This window comes from Ranitomeya variabilis, chromosome 2, assembly GCF_051348905.1.
Source record: "Ranitomeya variabilis isolate aRanVar5 chromosome 2, aRanVar5.hap1, whole genome shotgun sequence".
NCBI lineage: Eukaryota > Metazoa > Chordata > Amphibia > Anura > Dendrobatidae > Ranitomeya > Ranitomeya variabilis.
In genome coordinates this window covers 826,856,880-826,879,848 of record NC_135233.1, presented here as the reverse complement: position 1 = coordinate 826,879,848, position 22,969 = coordinate 826,856,880, and the positions used below count along the sequence as shown (strand labels likewise).

At 44.1% G+C, this 22,969-nt stretch overlaps 1 protein-coding gene across 4 annotated transcripts in view; it reads left to right on the top strand.

Moving 5' to 3' along the window:
* MCPH1 (microcephalin 1) overlaps positions 1-22,969 on the top strand; it is a 435,753-nt gene that overhangs the window by 331,866 nt on the left and 80,918 nt on the right. The gene's annotated exons all lie outside the window — the stretch shown is intronic.

The following is a 22,969-nucleotide window of genomic DNA, read 5'->3' as shown; positions in this document are numbered from 1 at the left end:
TTATTTAAAATATATATTTGTTTTTGAATATGAAAAAGGGAGCTGTTTTTATTTAATTGAATTCTTTTTTTTTCTTACGTTTCACATAATTTTTTAGTAACCCTGTAGAGGACTTGAACATTTGATCCTTGTACTATTTACTGTAACATTTTAGTATTGTATACAGTAGTGTTCAAAATAGCAGTGTGTTTCAAAACATGAGTTAATCACAAAATCTTTATGCTATTTTGAACACTACTGTGTGTAGTAAAAAAAAAAAAAAAAATTTCTCATGTGAAGCCCAGTTTATGGTTGGAGTTTAGAAGAGTACCAAAATGACAGAAACAGATTCCTTTAGCAGGCATGGCTACTCAATGCCAGCCCACAATCGCGTTGTATGGGGGAGAGGTGGGGGTGATATTCATCTAATCAAACACTTTACTAGAGATTGACAGCTGCATTTAAGTGGTTAAACTGTAAGGAAGTGGTGGGGACCCTCAATTGCTTTCCCTCTCCTGAACACCGAGCACAAGTGTTACGTGCGGCTTCCTAACGTTTTATTAATGTAATTTGCGGTTTAATAATGTTATGTTCTCTTAAAGGGAACCTGTCACCACTTTTTTGCTCTATCAGCTAAAAATATCATTTAATTGTCAGGTATGCATTCCACATCTACATTTGAAACCCCCTGACACCCCATGCATCACCCATAAAAACCTTTTTAATTTTTTCCACGCTGTATGTTAATCTGTTCAGTCCGGTCCGATGGGCGTTGCCTCTGTTCCCTCACTCCACCCCTCCCCAGTTTGCTGTACGCATTCTTCGTCATGAATCTCGCAGAGCGCATACAGACTTTGCGCGTGCGCATTGCAATGTGACCATGCACAGTATGCTTGCCCAACTGCGTGCAAAGCCAAAGAGCAGTACGGCGCAGTACTGGCGCATGCGTCATACTGCTTTTCGGCTTTGCCCACAATTGGGCAAAGCATACTGTGCACGCGCGAGGTCACATTGCAATGCGCACGCGCAAAATCTGTACACACTCTGCGAGATTCACGGCGAAGAATGCGTACAGCAAGCCGAGGAGGGGTGGAGTGAGGGAACAGAGGTAACGCCCATCGGACCAGACTGAACAGATTAACATACAGCATGGGACAAATAAAAAAGGTTTTTATAGGTGATGCATGGGGTGTCAGGGGGTTTCAAATGTAGATGTGGAATGCATACCTGACAATCAATTAAATGATATTTTTAGCTGATAGAGCAAAAAAGTGGTGACAGGTTCCCTTTAATGTCTTATTACTAAAATGTTAATGTATTTTACCTATGTGCTTTAGTTCAGGGACAGAATGGGGTTTAGAAGGGTTAAACTGTTGGGAAGAGTTAAAAGGGGGACGGTGCAAAGCCTCTGGGACTTGAGGAAGGCAGTTCCTTCTCTTAGAGCAGAGCCCAGGCAGGCTTGCCCAGGGGGAGACCTGTGCCATAGCGAGGACAGAGGATTCCTCGGTTGTGGGGATAAAAGCTGCCCTAGTTTGTCGGGCAGCATGGACGGACACTGGCTCTGCAGGATCTCCCCCAGGAGAAATATGGGGTCTAGAACCAGGATAGGAGCTGGTGTCATGCAACATACAGAGGCTGCAGGGAAAGTGCAGGAAACCTTGTCTTGTTTGCACCGTGTTCAGTAAAGTTTTACCGTTGGAACAGAACTGTGACTTGTGGTGTTTCCTGAGATCTCATCCCCTGCAACTTAATTGAACGTGTGTTGAAGGTAACTGACTGTACCGCAGGACTGGGACTTCATTTGTCTTTTCATGTGCAAGGTGCTGGGGTGCTCACTGACTGTGCCTTAGTGAGCTCGCCCACGACTACCACCCTGTGCCACCTTGTTACAAAACAACACAAGTTCCAATTACTGCTGTTAGAGGTAGATGCTGCCTGTATAACACAGCTGGTACCTTCCTGGTTTGGAGCGGGCTCAGCTCTGAAGCCTGCACAGAACACCCACGCTATGACATGGTAGTCTGTCATTTAACAGGAAAAGGTTAAAAAATAACAGTTTGGGTTTCTTTTTTATCTGGGGAATCATGTTGACTATTCCAAGTGTAAATTCACTCATGGCAGATTTGTTGCTTTTAAGGCTGTCGTAGATTTCTGAATGCAGCTTGCAACAATCCTTAAATATTGTGTAGTTTTGAACTGAAACAAGTCCAAATTAACCCCTTAAAGACCAGGGGTATTTCCATTTTTGCATCTTCTTCTCTGAGCCATAATTTTTTTTTATTTTTCCATCAATATGGCCATTTGAGGGCTTTTTTTTTGCAAGATGAGTTGTACTTTTGAGTGACGTGATTGGTTTTGCCAAATAGTGTACTGGAAAATAAGAAAAAAATTAAAAGTGGGGTGAAATTGCAAAAAAAGTGCAACTTTACAATTTTTTTCTTTTTTACCATGTTTACTAAATACTTAAACTGACCTGACATGAGTCTCCAGATCATTACGAATTCTTTCATACCAAACATGTATAGGTTCTTTTTTATTTAAAGGGAGCCTGTCACCCCCAAAATCGAGGGTGAGGTAAGCATTCTGTAATGCTGTAGATAAGCCCCCGATGTATCCTAAAAGATGAGAAAAAGAGGTTATGTTATACTCACCCAGAGGCGGTCCCACTGCTGGTCCGGTCCGGCACCTCCTATCTTCATCAGATGACGTCCTCTTCTTGTCTTTAGGCTGTGGCTCCTGCACAGGCGTAGTTTGTCTGCCCTGTTGAGGGCAGAGCAAAGTACTTTGAAAGAAGGAATATAAACCAGCTCACCCGTGATGCATAAACCAATCCTCGGGAGCACGGACCCGCTGTGTTCAGGCGTATAGAGTCCAAAAAAGAAAAGAATGTCCAGCTTCACCGAATCCGTAAAAAAGAGTTTTCTTTATTCACATACTTTTAAGCATAGAGGATACAGACTTCAGCACAAGCCATATGGGTAAGAATCTCAACGCGTTTCTGGAGACTAAGCTCCCTTAATCAAGACATGTCATGATTAAGGGAGCTTAGTCTCCAGAAACGCATTGAGATTCTTACCCATATGGCTTGTGCTGAAGTCTGTATCCTCTATGCTTAAAAGTATGTGAATAAAGAAAACTCTTTTTTACGGATTCGGTGAAGCTGGACATTCTGTTCTTTTTTAGAGCAAAGTACTGCAGTGCGCGGGCGCCGGGCCTCTCTGACCTTTCCCGGCGCCTGTGCACTGCAATACTTTGCTCTGCCCTCAACAGGGCAGACAAAGTGCACCGGAGCCGCAGCATGAAGACCAGAAGAGGACGTCATCGTAAGAAGATGGGAGGCCTCGGACCAGACCGCGACGCCCATCGGATCGGACGGCCCGCGCAGGTGAGTATAATCTAACCTTTTTTTCTCATCTTTAAGGATACATCGGGGGCTTATCTACAGCATTACAGAATGCTGTAGATAAGGCCCTGATGCCGGTCTGCTTACCTCACCCTTGATTTTGGGGGTGACAGATTCCCTTTAAGTGGTTAAAAAAATCCAAAGTTTAAAAAAAAAAAAAAAGTCATAATTTTCCATTTTTCGTGACCTCGGGCTGGGTGAGGGCTTATCTTTTGCCCAACTTGACATTTTTATTGATACCATTTTGGTGTAGATACGATCTTTTGATCGCCCATTATTGCATTTTAATGCAATGTTGCAGCGACCAAAAATGTAATTCTGGCGTTTTGATTTTGAGATTGACCTACATGCCCATCGTCTTTTCAGCCAAATCCTGTGGTGCCAAAATGTTACAATGGCAGCCATGGGCCTACTGTGATGCCTTTCTTAATTCTATCACTATTGCCTCCTAGCCTGTGTAAACCACCTTAAAATATGTTGGTCCCATATAAGCAAAAGAAAATCAATAATTTTATATTCTCTGTTGTGTAAACCACCAAAACACTGTTTTCTTGCTCTGCAAAAGGGGTGTTAGAACAGGTTATTTGGATATTGAGCTTTAGCTCAACGGGAGGCCCCAGACCGGACCGCGACGCCCATCGGAAAGAACCGCCCGCCCAGGTGAGTATAATCTAACCTCTTTTTCTCATCTTTCAGGTTACATCGGGGGATTATCTACAGCATTACAGAATGCTGTAGATAAGCCCCTGATGCCGTTGGGCTTAGCTCATCTACGAATTTGGGGGTGACAGGTTCCCTTTAAATTCTGAAAAGAAACATTTACATGATACCTCCTAAATACACATCAATTTTCAGGACCTTGAGAGGTTAAACTTATAGTTTACAGGTCTTTTAGTTAGACAAACATATATCATAGGTTGGCAAGGGAAATAAATTCTATACAGGAGAAAAAAAAAAGATTGAGTGTTACAGTATGCAAAACAACAGATAAGAGGAAGATATTAATAGACTGAAAGTACAGTTTACAGAAAGATAAAACTGCAGATAAAAACGGTATTTCCCAGCTTTCACTCATCTTCATTGCCTCATGGTGCTGATGGTTAGAAACTAATGGTACAATTATTGCTTCTAGTTAAATAATTTAAACGTTGTTAGGCTGGTTTCACACTTGCGTTTTGATCTGCAGCGCTTTTAAAAAAAACGCATGTGGTGAAAAAACGCATGTAAACGCGGCAAAACACTGCGTTTTTTAGACGCATGCGTTTTTGCATGCAGAAAAAAACGCGGCGTTTTGCCGCGTTTACATGCGTTTTTTCCTGCGTTTGCGTTTTTTAAACGCATGCTGAGAAGTGTGTGACAGCTGCCAATCATCAAAATCAACTAGGAAACCCACTATAAACAGAAATAGCTAGGGTTAGGGTTATGGATAGGGTTAGGATCCCTAGGGTTAGGGTTAGGGGTAGCTTTTTATTAGAAGAATGTCCTGGTCACCAGGTCACTAATAAGCCACCCCCCACCATCAAGGTGATAAAGGGATCCTAACACTGACAAGCCACCCCCCACCATCAAGGTGATAAAGGGATCCAAACCCTAAAGGTACCGTCACATTAAGCGACGCTGCAGCGATAGCGACAGCGATGCCGATCGCTGCAGCGTCGCTGTTTGATCGCTGGAGAGCTGTCACACAGACCGCTCTCCAGCGACCAACGATGCCGAGGTCCCCGGGTAACCAGGGTAAGCATCGGGTTGCTAAGCGCAGGGCCGCGCTTAGTAACCCGATGTTTACCCTGGTTACCAGCGTAAAAGTTAAAAAAACAAACAGCACATACTCACCAGCGCGTCCCCCAGCCTCTGCTTCCTGACACTGACTGAGCTCCGGCCCTAACAGCACAGCGGTGACGTCACCGCTGTGCTTTCACTTTCAGTTTAGGGCCGGCGCTCAGTCAGTGTCAGGAAGCAGAGGCTGGGGGACGCGCTGGTGAGTATGTGCTGTTTGTTTTTTTAACTTTTACGCTGGTAACCAGGGTAAACATCGGGTTACTAAGCGCGGCCCTGCGCTTAGTAACCCGATGTTTACCCTGGTTACCAGTGTAAAATATCGCTGGTATCCTTGCTTTTGCTGTCAAACACGGCGATACACGGCGACCTAGCGACCAAATAAAGTGCAGACCTTCTAGCAGCGACCAGCAATTTCACAGCGGGATCCAGATCGCTGCTGCGTGTCAAATACAGCGATATCGCTATCCAGGTCGCTGCAACGTCACGGATCGCTGGCGATATCGCCTAGTGTGACGGTACCTTAACCCTGACAAGCCACCCCCCACCATCAAAGTTATAAAGGGATCCAAACCCTAACCCTGACAAGCCACCCCCCACCATCAAGGTGATAAAGGGATCCAAACCCTACCCCTAACCCTGACAAGCCACCCCCCACCATCAAGGTGATAAAGGGATCCAAACCCTACCCCTAACCCTACCCCTAGGGATCCATAGGAATTGGCTATTATGTTGACCTGGTGACCAGGACATTCTTCTAATAAAAAGCTTTGTTCAATGTGGACACCCCAAGATATACGGTATTGCTATAGAGTACTAAAAATATAAACTCGTAGAGTATTGACTGTCATATAGGGTTAGGGTTTGGATCCCTTTATCACCTTGATGGTGGGGGTGGCTTATCAGGGGTAGGGTTAGGGTTTTCTTGTTTTTTCTTGTGTTTAGGGTTAGGGTTTTCTTGTTTTTTCTTGTTTTTTCTTGTGTTTTCTTGTGTTTTTCTATAAAAATGCATGCGTTTTTAACACAAGCAAATGCATGTGCTTAAAAACGCATGCGTTTACATAGACAGCAATACATTTTTTTGCCACGAAAAAATGCATGCGTTTTTTTGCGGCAAAAAAACGCCGCTAGAAATTACTACAGGTTGCATTTCTGCAACTGAACGCACGCGTCAAAAAACGCATGTGTTGCCGAAAACGCGTCAAAACGCATGCTAAAAAACGCATGCGTTTTTTTAATGTTAAATATAGGAGAAAAAAACGCATGCGTTTTTTAGCGTTAAAACGCTGCAGATCAAAACGCAAGTGTGAAACCAGCCTTAGATGGTAACAAAGATGAAGTTGTCATTAAACTTTTTCTTTTGCAACCTATGATCACCCACTGAGCGAAGATAACCCAGCAGGCGCTGTGTCTGCAGTTGTATGGAAAAACACAGTTAATACAATATTTTAAATATATGCTGGATATTAGCTTGACTCTGACAAGTAATCAAATTGTTCTCTAAGACATTTTATCCCAAATAGCACATATCTTTAGGAAAAGGGAAAGCGGTGACGGTACACACATTAGAGGCAGACCAACCACAACTGCAGATCTTGTGGGAGCAGGCAGTGCACTGAACAGCTCTTAATACTTTCCTTTACACCATCAGTGAAAGAAATTATAATATTTAGAATTGAGAGTCCTCAGTGGTTGATACCTTTTTTAATGGCTAACTGAAAAGCTTTCGAGACTACTCTGGTCTCTTCATCAGGCATAGACTAATAGAAATTCTGAAGAATCACATATTTATGCACAACACAGTATATGTATATTTATACAACACAGCACAGAAAAATGTGCCATCTTAGAGAAATGATCCACAACCACCCAGATAACGGCACACCAGCCGACAGTGGGATATCGGTGATGAAGTCAATTCCAATATGTTGCCAGAGTGCCAATATACAGGCAAAAGAAGTAGACGACTGGAGGAAATCTGTTCTGGGGTCTTGTTCCGGGCACAAGAGGTACAGGCAGAGATTAAAATTGCAATGTCCTTGCGCAGAATAGGCCACCAGTATTGTCACAAAATAAGGAGAATCATCTTCTGTCCGGCATGTCCCGCTAACTTAGACAAGTGGCCCTAGATCAGAACCCGCTTCCTGTCAGGTTCAGCAATGAATGTCTTACCACGTCTTAACATCTTAGCCCAAGGAGGAAGTGTCCATCTCCAAGAAGAATTAGTTGTTATGGTTAGGACAATGCAGCACGAGGCCGAGGCGAATGCCTGCTTAAGGGATATGAAGACTTCTTCAGCTTCTGTAGTCCACACCTAGGGATTGTCCCCTTTATAGGTCATGACAGAAATGGGAGCCGTCCAGGAGGAAAAATGCGGGATAAATTGGCAATAGTAATTCGCAAACCCATGAAACTGCTGGATAGCCTTGAGACCTTCTGGACTAAGCCAATTCAGGACGGCAGATGCCTACTCAGGATCCATCTTCAAACCGGTCTCTGAGGATATGAAACCCAGAAATGGAAGAAATGTTTGTTCGAAGATACATTTTTCGAATTTAGCATACAAACTGTTAACTCTTAACCTTAACAGAACCTGACAAAAATCCCTACTGTGTGTAGGCAGATCGGGAGAGAATGCCAAGATGTCATCTAGGTATACTACCACACACATGTAGAGGAGGTCACGGAAGATGTCATTTACCAGTTCTTGGAATACGGCTGGGGTTACAGAGGCCAAACGGCATAACATGATGCTTGTAATGGCCGTCGCTGGTGTTAAAGGCCAACTTCCATTAGTCTCCCTGGCAACTTCGAATCAGGTTATTTGCCCCTCGTAGGTCAATCTTTGTAAAGACTCGAGATGCCCTCAGGTGATGAAACAACTCAGAAATGGGAGGCAAGAGATATTTATTCTTAACCGTGATTTGGTTAAGACCACTATAGTCGATGCAGAGTCGCAGAGAGCTGTCCTTCTTTATGAAAAAAAAATCCTGCTCCACAGAGGAAAATGACATCTGTATAAAATCCCTGGCAAAATTCTACTCAATATAGTCAGATATAGCACGGGTCTCAGCCTGAGACAGGAAATAGATTCGACCTCCAGGGACGGATGCACCCAGCAGAAAGTCAATAGGACAGCCATACAGCCAATAGAGGGGTAATGTCATTGCCTCCTTTTTGTCAAAGATGTCAGTGTACATCCAATAAGGTGTAGGCAGACCAGGTAGGCTAGATGGAGAAACTGGAGGTCAAACTGGACAAATGGGAACCAGACAGGTTTTGTGACATCCCTGTCCCCAACGAGGGACCTCTACAGAACTCCAAGACGGGCTTGTGTATCCACATCCACGGCAAACCTAAGAGCAGAGAGTGAGATACACCGAACAGCGCACAAAGAGAAATCTCAGAATTTATCACCCCCACCTGAAGCTCCACGGGCTCCGTAACTAACTGGGTGGTCTCAGGAAGAGGCTTTCCATCCACCAAAGAAATCACCATTGGATCCGGAAAGCGTTGGATCGGAATCTTGTGCTGCTCGACCACAGCCTGTTGAACAAAATTACCTGCTACACCAGAGTCCAAGTGGGCTAACTCAATAAAAGATCTTTTGCCACAGAAGACCAATACTATAAGAGTCCAGGATGGAGAGGAGGGAGTATTGCCCAAGGTAGCATCTCCAACAGACCCTAGGCACTGGCTTTTCCTGGTCTCTCGGGACAGGATCGGATGAAATGTTCGGAGTGGCCACAATAGAAATAAGTTTCTTCAGTGCAGCGAACTTCTTGGCGATGCTTAGTCAGCTTCACCTGGTCAACCTGCATAGGTTCAAGTAGTGATGTCGCAGCAGGAACTTGCTTGGAGATGGGCCTTTCTAAGGTGGGGGCCAAGTGCATGGATCTCCTCTCGTGGGTCACCTCCTTGGTCCGCTCTTGGAACCTAATGTTTATCTGGGGTGCTAGAGACATCAGATGATCTAGTGAGGTGGGTATCTCCCTACCTGCGAGTTCATCCTTCATTCATCTGGAGAGACACTCCCAGAATGTTGCCAAAAGACACTCATTATTCTAAGGGTACGAAAACGGACCGCATACTGGCCCACAGAGATATTACCCTGTGTAAACTGAGTAGAGAAGAAGCTGCAGAAGAAACACGGCTCGTCAAAGACTTTATGAAAGGCTTCTAAGAAGGACTGGAGATTCAAGAACAACAGATTCCCTCTCCCACAGAAGATTGAGCCATGCCAGGGCTTCACCAGATAGATGGGACATGATGAAGGCCACTTCAGGTCTGTCTGAGGCAATCTGATGAGCCAGGTGTTTGAAGTGCATCGTGCATTGTTTAAAGAACTCCAGACATAGGGTGAGACCTCCGCCAAAGGTCCAGAACAGAGTACTTAACTGGTCGCCTGATGGTTTACTGTCGTGGAGACTGTCGTCTGAGAGGATGCAGATGCAGGCGGAGGGGTATTCACAGTTCGTTGGTTAGATAAAATCTTATCCTGTTGATCCGTCTGGCGAGAGACCTCCTGGTATAGATCTGAGATGGAGGATACCTGAAAGCCAGTGGATTCCATGGCCTGTGCACACTGTAACGGACTGGCTGGTGGAACCACTGTGCCAATGCTCAAGGAAGGCCTGGAGGAGTGTGACTAGGAGCCCCACCCAATCTGACCTTGGATATGCAGCAGCATAAAATGCCAAGATCCAAGGAGCGACAAGCAAAGTGGTCCAGGTGCTACTCCAGGACTGACCTTGGGTAATTGGCAGCTGACCCCCTAGAAATGGGTAGCTGGGATGGCGCAAAGGAATGTCAAATAGATGCAGGCACGCTGAGTAAGAAAACTGGTACCACGGGAGCAGACGAGACGGGCTGGCGAGAAGATGAGCAGGTGCAGGCTAGATCGGTTGACAGACAGGCAGGCGGGCACAGCTGATAGACAGCTGGGACCTGAGAACTGTCAAGAATGTTTAAGAACACAGAACATCGCACAGGCACCTCCCACCTGGTTGAGGTACCTTAAATAAGTGCCAATGAATGGTGTACGCTGTTCCTTTAAGTCCCTTTAAATTTATTTTGCAGCAGGACAATGGTCCTGACAACTTGCCAGTAACATTAAGAGCTATCTGGTCTAAAGAAGAACAAGGAGTAATGGAAGTGCAGATATAGCCCTCACAAAGCCTTGATCTGTACGCAGTCTGTCTGGGATTACACAAAGACACGAAGATTTACTCAAACCTACATCCACAGAACATCTGTGGTTAGTTCTCCAACTTCACTTTGCATTTTATGAATTGATAAAATGAAACTATTAGCACTTCAGTTTTTGAAAGTTTACTCAATTTGCGGCATTTTTTTCCCAAGCTGCCTGAAACTTTTGCACAGTTGAAAAAATTCCAGAAAAAAAAAGGTTCATACCTAGTGAAATTATAATGTCCTATTACTCAGAAAAAAAGCTATAAACATTATTTTAATGACCTCAGAAAAAAAAATGCAGCAGCTCAAGCAGAAAACAAATGAAAATTGGAAAAACTATAGTGGACATTAAAGCATATCATTATCTACACTTTTTTTTTACTCATTTGTGACAGACCTGAAAAGCCATACACATCAGTGGGTGTTAGAATACCCCAATAATCTCTTAAAATACTTGTCACGTGTGCTGCTCAGGAAGCGAAGTCACTGTTCTCCTGCATGAGCACAAACGCAGAGCGGTGTATGGGCACGTACACTGTTTTGAGCCCATACCCAGATTTCTTTCAGGGAAAAAGGTTAACTAAAGGGTTAACGATTACATTATCTGGATTAACAAATAGGGTTAGAAGAGTATATAGAAGTAATAAAGTGACATATGGTTACTTGCAGTAATAAAGAGCCCTGTATATTTCAATTGGTTATATTTATAAATAATCTATGAAAATAATTTCTGTTACATCTTGCTACTTTTTGTCTTTTGTAGGCTTTCTCTTTTCAGTTCTGTTTTTTGTTGTTTTCTCCACCACTGAAGCGCTGGCTTGTTTTTGTCAGTCAGTGCAGATGACTGATGCTTGTTTTCCCCTGCTTTTTAATTAGAATATCCATAAGTCTGCCAACAAAAATGTTGGATCAGAGACGCACACGGAAGTTATAGGGACAAGGTTTGATGTAATAGCTTATTTGTAAAGGAAACACAACTTGTTTGGTATTTCTTGAAGCAGGAAGTTCAGAATGCCAATATAACATATTTTCAGGTGCTACTGAGTCATCTGTTGTTAGAAGTTTACAAGTGTAATTTTCCTCTCAAGTTGCTTTTAAAGCAAATACTAAAAAATGTGCGGAAGGAAATTGCTGACAAGTTGCAGTTGTCTAATACACATGGTCAGTCATGTTTACGGCAAACTGTCAGAAGAAGGTAAAGCAGGTTGAATGTTAGATCACTTCCCATTGCTGTTCATAATGCAAATCTGTCATCAGCAGCTTATAGCTTTAAAAATTAAAAAAAAAAATTGTATTAAGCAAATTTTGAGCAATAATCGTTTTGACTGCAATTTAAAGCACCATTCCACTTTATTTCAGTGCTGGAGTGGTGCTGGTCATCTAAATTCCCTGACCCTAGTCTTATACTTACCAGCTGCCTTTTTCAGCTCTTCCCGGCACCGCTCTGGTACCTTGCCACCAACTTGCGACCACAACTTCTGACTGACTGAAAGTCCGAAATAACAGTCGCAAGCTCTCAATGTAAGTCTGAGAGTCTTGTTCTCGTCTCCTTCTGGCTCTCATGGAATACCATTGAGTTGTGACTTCTGGATCACTCCATTAGGTCATAAACTGCTGGAGTCCGACCGGAGCGGCTTTGGGAACAGCTGAAGACGGCGGCTGGGAAGTAAAAGACTAGGGCAGGGAACTTAGATTAGTAGAACTACTCCAACTCCAGTGCTGCAATAAAAAGTAACAACACTGGAGTGGCTCTTCAAGATGGTGGATGCACACGAGCTGTAGAAACATCCCCATTCAAATGTGTTGGATATATAATTAGTCTCAGAAATGTCTACAACTGATTTGGTGGTGGCATTTCTATCATTCTTACAAAAATTATGACGGAATAGATCCCATGATCAATAATGGACTGTTGGGTTCCCATCGATTTTTAAAGAGTACTTGTCACCTCTCCTGTCATTGATCCCATGATTCTAAATACCATCACAGGTTTCTTTGGTTGTTTGTTTTTCTGTGGAAATGGAACAGACAGTTTAATAAGCTTCAGTTGAATTCTACTCTACTAATGTAACAAAAGACCCAATATGGGTCTGAATCCTCAAGACTAGTGCTTTGTACACCAGTCTTAAGGAAAAGTTTATTGTAGTAAGATGCGCCAAATGTACAACCACAGACGTCTTAATAAATTTGGTACATCATCCAGCTGCCTGTGCCTCACAATCTGAAATCTACACCAGTGGTGTAAATTTCTTTATGGTGTAAATCACAGTAAATATGTCAAGCCATGGTTGGCCATACCTATTACCTCTAACCGAAGCCCACTGTGATACTAGTCACTTCTCAATGCTAGGCCGTGAGACTGGGTAGTCAAGAGGACCAAGGTCAAAAGCTAAGAGAGTACTTCATAGACAGAGGAGTAAGGGTACCGTCACACAGTGCCATTTTCATCGCTACGACTGCACGATTCGTGACGTTGCAGCGTCGTATGATTATCGCTCCAGCGTCGTAGACTGCGGTCACACGTTGCAATACACGGCGCTGGAGCGATAATTTCATGACGTATTTGCGATGTAGAAGACGTTGGTTACTGTGCGCACATCGTATACAACCTGTGTCACACGATGCAATCATGCCGCCACAGCGGGACACTAGACGACGAAAGAAAGTTTCAAACGATCTGCTACGACGTACGATTCTCAGCGGGGATCCGGATCGCAGTAGCGTGTCAGACACAACGATATCGTAACGATATCGCTAGAACGTCACGAATCGTGCCGTCGTAGCGATGAAAATGGCACTGTGTGACGGTACCCTAAGACAAATGTGTAGTCAGGAAACAGTCTGAGTTCAGTACATTCCAAGAAGGTAGCTGATGACGACAAAAAGCCTAGGGAAACAAATGTTAAGACAAATCCTAGGTTGAGTAGCAAAGATCAGAATAGAAGAGAAGGAGTACAGGGCAAGCACACACCTCATGAGTAAAGCTACAATTGGCAGCAATCAAAGGGAGAGAGCTGGGTAAATAGCCAGGTCATTACTTCCTGGTCCTGAATGGATGGTTAAACTGTCACTCCAGATTGTGACAGCTCAGCATTCCATAACCATACTGACATCTCATCATGCCTCATTCCTAGATTGGACAGCAGAACTTTCATTCACTGCATCTAGACACTCAGAAGGAATCGTGACACCCACTTAATACAAAAATGTCAGTGCCAGTATGAAACCACCAAAAGTCACAAGATTTTTGTAGTATTACATGTTGCACAAAAATGTGTGAATTTTATATATCAGAAAACTGTTTAATTACCCCCTTAATGACCAGAGATATTTTTGGTTTCACATTTTTTTGCTCCCGTTCTTCCTAGAGCCATAACTTTTTTAGTTTTTGGTCAAAATGGCCATTTGAGGGCTTGTAGTTTGCGGGATGAGCTGTACTTTTGAACATCACCATTGGCTTTACCATGTTGTGTACTCGAAAACGGGGAAAAAATTCCAAGTACGGTCAAATTGCAAAAATAGTGCAATTCCACAGTTTGTTGGGTTTTTTTTTACCGTGTCCACTAAATGCTAAAACTGACCTTCCATTATGATTGTCCGGGTCATTCAGAGTTCAAAGACATCAAATATGTATAGGTTATTTTTCATTTAAGTGGTGAAAAACATTAAATTCCAAAGACTGTAAAAAAAAAAAAATAAGAAAAAAAGCCCCATTTTCCAACCCGATATCATTTTTCGTGATCTCGGGATGGGTAAGGGCTTATTTTTTGCAAGCCGAGCTGACGTTTTTAATTATACCATTTTGGTGCAGATACGATCATTTGATCACCCGTTATTGCATTTTAACCCCTTCACCCCCAAGGGTGGTTTGCACGTTAATGACCGGGCCAATTTTTACAATTCTGACCACTGTCCCTTTATGAGGCTATAACTCTGGAACGCTTTGACGGATCTTGGCGATTCTGACATTGTTTTCTCGTGACATATTGTACTTCATGTTAGTGGTAAAATTTATTCGATATAACTTGCGTTTATTTGTGAAAAAAATGGAAATTTGGCGAAAATTTTGAAAATTTTGCAATTTTCCAACTTTGAATTTTTATGCCCTTAAATCACAGACATATGTCACGCAAAATACTTAATAAGTAACATTTCCCACATGTCTACTTTACATCAGTACAATTTTGGAACCAAAATTTTTTTTTGTGACGGAGTTATAAGGGTTAAAAGTTGACCAGCAATTTCTCATTTTTACAACACCATTTTTTTTTAGGGACCACATCTCATTTGAAGTCATTTTGAGGGGTCTATATGATAGAAAATACTCAAGTGTGACACCATTCTAAAAACTGCACCCCTCAAGGTGCTCAAAACCACATTCAAGAAGTTCATTAACCCTTCAGGTGTTTCACAGGAATTTTTGGAATGTTTAAATAAAAATGAACATTTAACTTTTTTTCACACACAATTTATTTCAGCTCCAATTTGTTTTATTTTACCAAGGGTAACAGGAGAAAATGGACCCCCAAAGTTGTTGTACAATTTGTCCTGAGTACGCTGATACCCCATATGTGAGGGTAAACCACTGTTTGGGCGTATGGCAGAGCTCGGAAGGAAAGGAGCGCCATTTGACTTTTCAATGCAAAATTGACTGGAATTGAGATGGGACGCCATGTTGCGTTTGGAGAGCCCCTGATGTGCCTAAACACTGAAACCCCCTACAAGTGACACCATTTTGGAAAGTAGACCCCCTAAGGAACTTATCTTGATGTGTGGTGAGCACTTTGACCCACCAAGTGCTTCACAGAAGTTTATAATGCAGAGCCGTAAAAATAAAAAATCATATTTTTTCACAAAAATTATCTTTTCGCCCCCAATTTTTTATTTTCCCAAGGGTAAGAGAAGAAATTGGACCCCAGAAAATGTTGTGCAATTTGTCCTGAGTACGATGATACCCCATATGTGGGTGTAAACCATTGTTTGGGCGCATGGCAGAGCTTGGAAGGGAAGGAGCGCCATTTGACTTTTCAATGCAAAATTGACTGGAATTGAGATGGGACGCCATGTTGCGTTTGGAGAGCCCCTGATGTGCCTAAACATTGAAACTCCCTACAAGTGACACCATTTTGGAACGTAGACCCCCTAAGGAACTTATCTAGATGTGTGGTGAGCACTTTGACCCTCCAAGTGCTTCACAGAAGTTTATAATGCAGAGCCGTAAAAATAAAAAATCATATTTTTTCACAAAAATGATCTTTTTGCCCCCAATTTTTTATTTTCCCAAGGGTAAGAGAAGAAATTGGACCCCAAAAAATGTTGTGCAATTTGTCCTGAGTACGATGATACCCCATATGTGGGTGTAAACCATTGTTTGGGCGCATGGCAGAGCTTGGAAGGGAAGGAGCGCCATTTGACTTTTCAATGCAAAATTGACTGGAATTGAGATGGGACGCCATGTTGCGTTTGGAGAGCCCCTGATGTGCCTAAACATTGAAACTCCCTACAAGTGACACCATTTTGGAAAGTAGACCCCCATAAGGAACTTATCTAGATGTGTTTTGAGAGCTTTGAACCCCCAAGTGTTTCACTACAGATTATAACGCAGAGCCGTGAAAATAATTTTTATTTTTTTTCTCAAAAATGATTTTTTAGCACCCAGCTTTGTATTTTTACAAGGGTAACAGAATAAATTGGACCCCAAAATTTGTTTTCCAATTTGTCCTGAGTACGCTGATACCCCATATGTGGGGGGGAACCACTGTTTGGGCGCATGACAGAGCTCGGAAGGGAAGGAGCGCCATTTGGAATGCAGACTTAAATGGATTGGTCAGCAGCCGTCACGTTGCATTTGCAGAGCCCCTGATGTACCCAAACAGTACAAACCCCCCACAAGTGACCCCATATTGGAAACTAGACCTCCCAAGGAACTTATCTAGATGTGTTTTGAGAACTTTGAACCCCCAAGTGTTTCACTAAAGTTTATAGCGCAAAGCCGTGAAAATAAAACATCTTTTTTTTCCCACAAAAATGATTTTTAGCCCCCCAAATTTTTATTTTCCTAAGGATAACAAGAGAACTTGGACCCCAGAAGTTGTTGTTCAATTTGTCCCGAGTACGCTGATAACACATATGTTGGGGTAAACCCCTTTTTGGGCGCACGGGAGAGCTCGGAAGGGAAGGAGCACTGTTTTACTTTTTCAACGCAGAATTGGCTGGAATTGAGATTGGACGCCATGTCGCGCTTGGAGAGCCCCTGATGTGCCTGGACAGTGGAAACTCCCCAATTCTACCTGAAACCCTAACCCAAACACACCCCTAATCCCAACGGTAACCCTAACTGTCATGATCTCAATGGCAAGAGAACATAGCATAAGCATATATAGGAACTAGCTCTTGGAAGATGGGAACTGAGCTGACCATGAACTAAACCTAACGCACAACTAGCAGTGGCCGGGTAGCATGCCTACGTTGATTCTAGATGCCCAGCACCAGCCGGAGGACTAAATAAAGCTAGCAGAGGAAAATATTAGTCCTAGCTCACCTCTAGAGAAATACCCCGAAAGGAGACAGAGGCCCCCCACATGTATTGGCGGTGAGTAGAGATGAAATAACAAACGTAGTATGAAAATAGGTTTAGCAAATTTGAGGTCCACTTACTACATAGCAGAAGACAGAAAGGACACTTTCATGGTCAGCTGAAAACCCTATCAAAAACACCATCCAGAAATTACTTTAAAACTCTGGCATTAACTCATAACACCAGAGTGGCAATTCCTGTTCACAAGAGCTTTCCAGACACAGTAACGAAACTACAGCTGTGAACTGGAACAAAAATGCAAAAACAAACATGGACAAGAGTCCAACTTATCTAGTAGTTGTCTAGGAGCAGGAACAAGCACAGAGAGGCTTCTGATAACATTGTTGACCGGCAAGCAACTAACAGAGCAGCAAGGTTATATAGCGACTCCCACATCTTGATGGGAACAGGTGAACAGAGAAGATGAAGACACCAGTTCAATTCCACCAGTAGCCACCGGGGGAGCCCAGAATCCAAATTCACAACACCTAACCACACCCCTAGCCCTGACACACCCATAATTCTAATCCCAACCCTAATCCAAAGGTAAATGTAATCCAAACCCTAACTTTAGCCCCAACCCTAACTTTAGCCCCAACCCTAACTTTACCTCCAACCCTAGCCCTAACCCTAAACGTGACTGAAATACGTGGCACTGAAATACGTGGCACTGAAATACGTGGCACTGAAATACGTGATACGTGGCACTTAAATACGTGGCACTGAAACACGTGGCACTGAAATACGTGATACGTGGCACTGAAATACGTGGCACTGAAATACGTGGCACTTAAATACGTGGCACTTAAATACGTGGCACTTAAATACATGGCACTGAAATACATGGCACTGAAATATGTGATACGTGGCACTGAAATACGTGGCACTGAAATACGTGGCACTGAAATACGTGGCACTGAAATACGTGGCACTGAACTATGTGATACGTGGCACTTAAATACATGGCACTGAAACACGTGGCACTGAAATACGTGATACGTGGCACTGAAATACGTGGCACTGAAATACGTGGCACTGAAATACGTGGCACTGAAATACGTGCAACTGAAATACGTGGTACTAAAATATGTGGCACTGAAATACGTGATATGTGGCACTGAAATACGTGATACGTGGCACTGAAATACGTGGCACTGAAATACGTGGCACTGAAATACGTGGCACTGAAATACGTGGCACTATGACTGTCAGAAAATGTTCATTAAACGGTTAGGGGTGAGGTTAGGGGTAGAGTTAGGGTTAGGGTTTGGATCCCTTTATCACCTTGATGGTGGTGGGTGGCTTTTCAGTGTGTTTTCTGTTTTTTTTCGATAAAAATGCATGCGTTTTTAACGCAAACAAACGCATGTGCTTAAAAACGCAAGAAAATACTGCAGGTTGTATTTCTGAAAATGAACGCATGCAGAAAAAAACCGCATGCGTTTGAAAACGCGACCAAACGCGTACAAAAAAACCGCATGCGTTTTCAATGTTAAATATAGGGAAAAACCGCATGCGTTTTTTTGTGCAAAAAACGCTGCAGACAAAAACGCAAGTGTGAAACCAGCGACGCTTTTTATAGCAAAAAAGTTTTTGCGTCTCCACATTTTGAGACCTATAATTTTTCCACATTTTGCTCCACAGAGTCATGTGAGGTCTTGTTTTTTGCGGGACGAGTTGACGTTTTTATTGGTAACATTTTCGGACACGTGACCGTTTTTGATCGCTTTTTATTCCGATTTTTGTGAGGCAGAATGACCAAAAACCAGCTATTCATGAATTTCTTTTGGGGGAGGCGTTTATACCGTTCCGCGTTTGGTAAAATTGATAAAGCATTTTTATTCGTCGGGTCAGTATGATTACAGCGATATCTCATTTATATCATTTTTTATGTTTTGGCGCTTTTATACGATAAAAACTAAAATATAGAAAAAATAATTATTTTGGTATCGCTTTATTCTCAGGACTATAACTTTTTAATTTTTTTGCTGATGATGCTGTATGGCGGCTTGTTTTTTGCGGGACAAGATGACGTTTTCAGCGGTACCATGGATATTTATATCAGTCTTTTTGATCGCGTGTTATTCCACTTTTTGTTCGGCGGTATGGTAATAAAGCGTTGTTTTTTGCCTCGTTTTTTTTTTTTTTTTCTTACGGTGTTTACTGAAGGGGTTAACTAGTGGGGCAGTTTTATAGGTTGGGTCGTTACGGACGCGGCGATACTAAATATGTGTACTTTTATTGTTTTGTTTTTTTTATTTAGATAAAGAAATGTATTTATGGGAATAATATATATTTTTTTTATTATTTATTAAGGAATTTTTTTTTATTTTTTTTTACACATGTGGACAAATTTTTTTTTTACTTTTTTACTTTGTCCCAGGGGGGGACATCACAGATCATTGATCTGGCAGTGTGCACAGCACTCTGCCAGATCGACGATCTGCTGTGCAGGGCTGCAGGCTTACCAAGTGTCTGCTCTGAGCAGACACTCGGTAAGCCACCTCCTTCCCTGCAGGACCCGGATGCCGCGGCCATCTTGGATCCGGGACCTGCAGCCAGGAAGGAGGTAGGAGACCCTCGCAGCAACGCGATCACATCGCGTTGCTCCAGGGGTCTCAGGGAAGCACGCAGGGAGCCCCCTCCCTGCGCGATGCTTCCCTATACCGCCGGTACACTGCGATCATGTTTGATCGCGGTGTGCCGGGGGTTAATGTGCCGGGGGCGGTCCATGACCGCTCCTGGCACATAGTGCCGGATGTCAGCTGCGATATGCAGCTGACACCCGGCCGCGATCGGCCGCGCTCCCCCCGTGAGCGCCGCTGATCGGTGATGACGTACTATCCCGTCGGCGGTCATACGGGCCCACCCCACCTCGACGGGATAGTACATCTGATGTCAGGAAGGGGTTAATGCAATGTTGCGGCAACCAAAAAAACGCATTTCTAGTGTTTTGACTGTTTTTCTCGTTACGCCGTTTAGCGTTTGGGTTAATTCTTTCTTTATATTGGTAAATTGAATGCGGCGATACCAAATATGTGTATGTTTGAAATTTTTCTATTGTTTTATTTTGAATGGGGCAAAAGGGTGGTGATTTGAAGTTTTATATTTCTTTTATTTTTTTTTATATTTTTAAAAACATTTTATTAATTTTTTTTACTTCTGGCATGCTTCAGTAGTCTCCAGAATTGAAACTAGAAGCTGCCATAATACGATCGGCTCTGCTACATACAGGCCATGATCAGATCGCTTGTATGTAGCAGAATTGCTCACTTGCTATGAGCACCGACCACCAGGCGGCGCTCATAACAATCTGGCAGTGACAACCATAGAGATCTGGAGGTCTGCTCGAGACCTCTGGTTGTCATGCCAACTCGTCGGTGACCCACAATCACGTGACGGGGTCACAGATGGGCGGGATTTCCGGTGTGCTTGCCGGAAGCGCAAGCTAATTGCCGCTGTCACAGTTTGACAGCGGCATTTAACAGATTAACAGCTGCGGATGGATCGCGATTCCACCCTTAGCTGTTAGAGGCACATGTCAGCTGTTCAAAACAGCTGACATGTGCTGTGAAAGATGTGGGCTCAACACTGAATTCCATCATTGGCTTACTATTACGCCCAATGTCGGAAAGGGGTTCATTTTCACTATAAGGTGTGACAAATTCACTGGTGAATACTAGAGGGGGGATGTGTGTCATTATGCTTAATAACATTAGTGATATAAAGCCAGAGCATTTTCCTCCAGCACACTAAAGTGTTGTGAGGCTTAAACTAAAGTTGCATAAATGGGCTGGTTTTATGTGGACATTCATGGAGCGAGTGGGAGAATGTCCACCTTATCTCCACCTGCAGAGCCTGCATCATCGTGTTCTGAAAGGACCTGTGTGATGTCACAATCGTGATTATTCACATGATGGAGGAGTCACATGGTCTGGGGCTTAAGTAGCTGGCTTCTTAAGGCAGCAGTGTTCAGTGTGCCTGGATAGGAAGCACTCCAGGAAAGTGTTTGTGCCCGTGTTGTTGGTTAAAGGACCTGAACTGAGGACGTTGCTAACCGTGAGCGAGCTGAACCCTGATAAAAGAAGGACTGTGTTTTGTTTTGCCCAAAGGACCGTGTTTATTTTTCCAAGCTTTGTTTATGCTGCCTTTAACCCCTTAACGACCGCCGATACGCCTTTTAACGGCGGCCGCTAAGGGTACTTAAACCACAGCGCCGTTAATTAACGGCGCTGTGGAAAAAGTGAATAGCGCCCCCCAGAGTAGGATTTTCTCTGGGGTCTCGGTTGCCGAGGGTAGCCGAGACCCCAGAGAACATGATTCGGGGGTTTTTTACCGACCCCCGAGTTGCGATCGCCGGTAATTAACCGTTTACCAGCGGTCGCAACAAAAAAAAACAAACCGCGATTTGCCATTTAATTTCTCTGTCCTCCGATGTGATCGCACATCGGAGGACAGAGAAATAGGCTCCCCGATGGCCCCCGATAGCCCCCCAATACTCACCTATCTCCCCCGGTGCTCCTCGTGGCTCCCGATGGGCGCCGCCATCTTTTTTCCGGGGAAAAAATGGCGGGCGCACTCGCAGTGCGCCCGCCGCCCGGCACCCGGAAGATCTTTGGGGTCTCGGCTGCCGGAGGTAGCCGAGACCCCAAAGAACATGATCGGGGTCGGTTTGCACCGACCCCTGTTTTGCGATCGCCGGTAATTAACAGTTTACCGGCGACCGCAAAAAAAAAAGAAGCGATCTGTAATTCTCTGTCCTCTGATGTGATCGCACATCAGAGGACAGAGAAATAGGGGGATTCGGGGACCCTATCATACTCACCCGGTGTCCCTGGGTCCTCTTCTGTCTCCTCCTGACGAGTTGGGGCTAAAATTAGGGTTAGGGCTAGGGTTAGAGTTAGGGTTAGGGCTAGGGTTAGGGTTGGGGCTAAATTTAGGGCTAGGGTTAGGGCTAGGGTTAGAGTTAGGGTTAGGGTTGGGGCTAAATTTAGGGTTAGGCTACTTTCACACTAGCGTTTTTTGGCTTCCGTCGCAATGCGTCTTTGGAGAAAAAACGCATCCTGCAAAAGTGCTTGCAGGATGCGTTTTTGCTCCATTGGCTTGCATTAGCGACGCATTGCGACGGATTGCCACACGTCGCATCCGTCGTGCGACGGATGCGTCGTGCTTTGGTGGACCGTCGGCACAAAAAAAGCTACATGTAACTTTTTTGTGCGACGTGTCCGCCATTTCCGACCGCGCGTGCGCGGCCGGAACTCCGCCCCCGCCTCCCCGCACCTCACAATGGGGCAGCGGAGGCGTTGAAAAAACAGCATCCGGTGCACCCGTTGTGCGGCGCTTACAACGCTAGCGTCGGTACGTCGGCCCGACACACTGCGATGGGCCGAGTACGACGCTAGTGTGAAAGTAGCCTTTGGCTTCTTTCACACTTGCGTCGGTACGGGGCGGTCGCAATGCGTCGGCCCGACGTACCGACGCACGTTGTGAAAATTGTGCACAACGTGGGCAGCGGATGCAGTTTTTCAACGCAGCCGCTGCCCAGTCTATGTCCTGGGGAGGAGGGGGCAGAGTTACGGCCACGCATGCGCGGAAATGGCGGACTCGACGTACAAAAAAAAGGTTACATTGAACTTTTTTGTGACGACGGGGCTAAAGTTATGGTTAGGGTTGGGGCTAAAGTTAGGGTTGGGGCTAAAGTTAGGGTTTGGATTAGGGTTGGGATTAGGTTACGTTTGGGATTAGGGTTGGGATTAGGGTTAGGGGTGTGTTGGATTTAGGGTTTTGATTAGGGTTATGGTTAGGGTTGAGATTAGGGCTGTTTTGGGGTTAGGGTTGTGATTATCGTTAGGGTTGTGATTAGGATTATGGATTGGGTTGAGATTAGGGTTAGGGGTGTGTTGGAGTTAGGGTTGGAGTTATAATTTGGGGGTTTCCACTGTTTAGGTACATCAGGGGGTCTCCAAACACGACAGCCAATTTTGCGCTAAAAAAGTCAAATGGTGCTCCCTCCCTTCTGAGCTCTGCCGTGCGCCCAAACA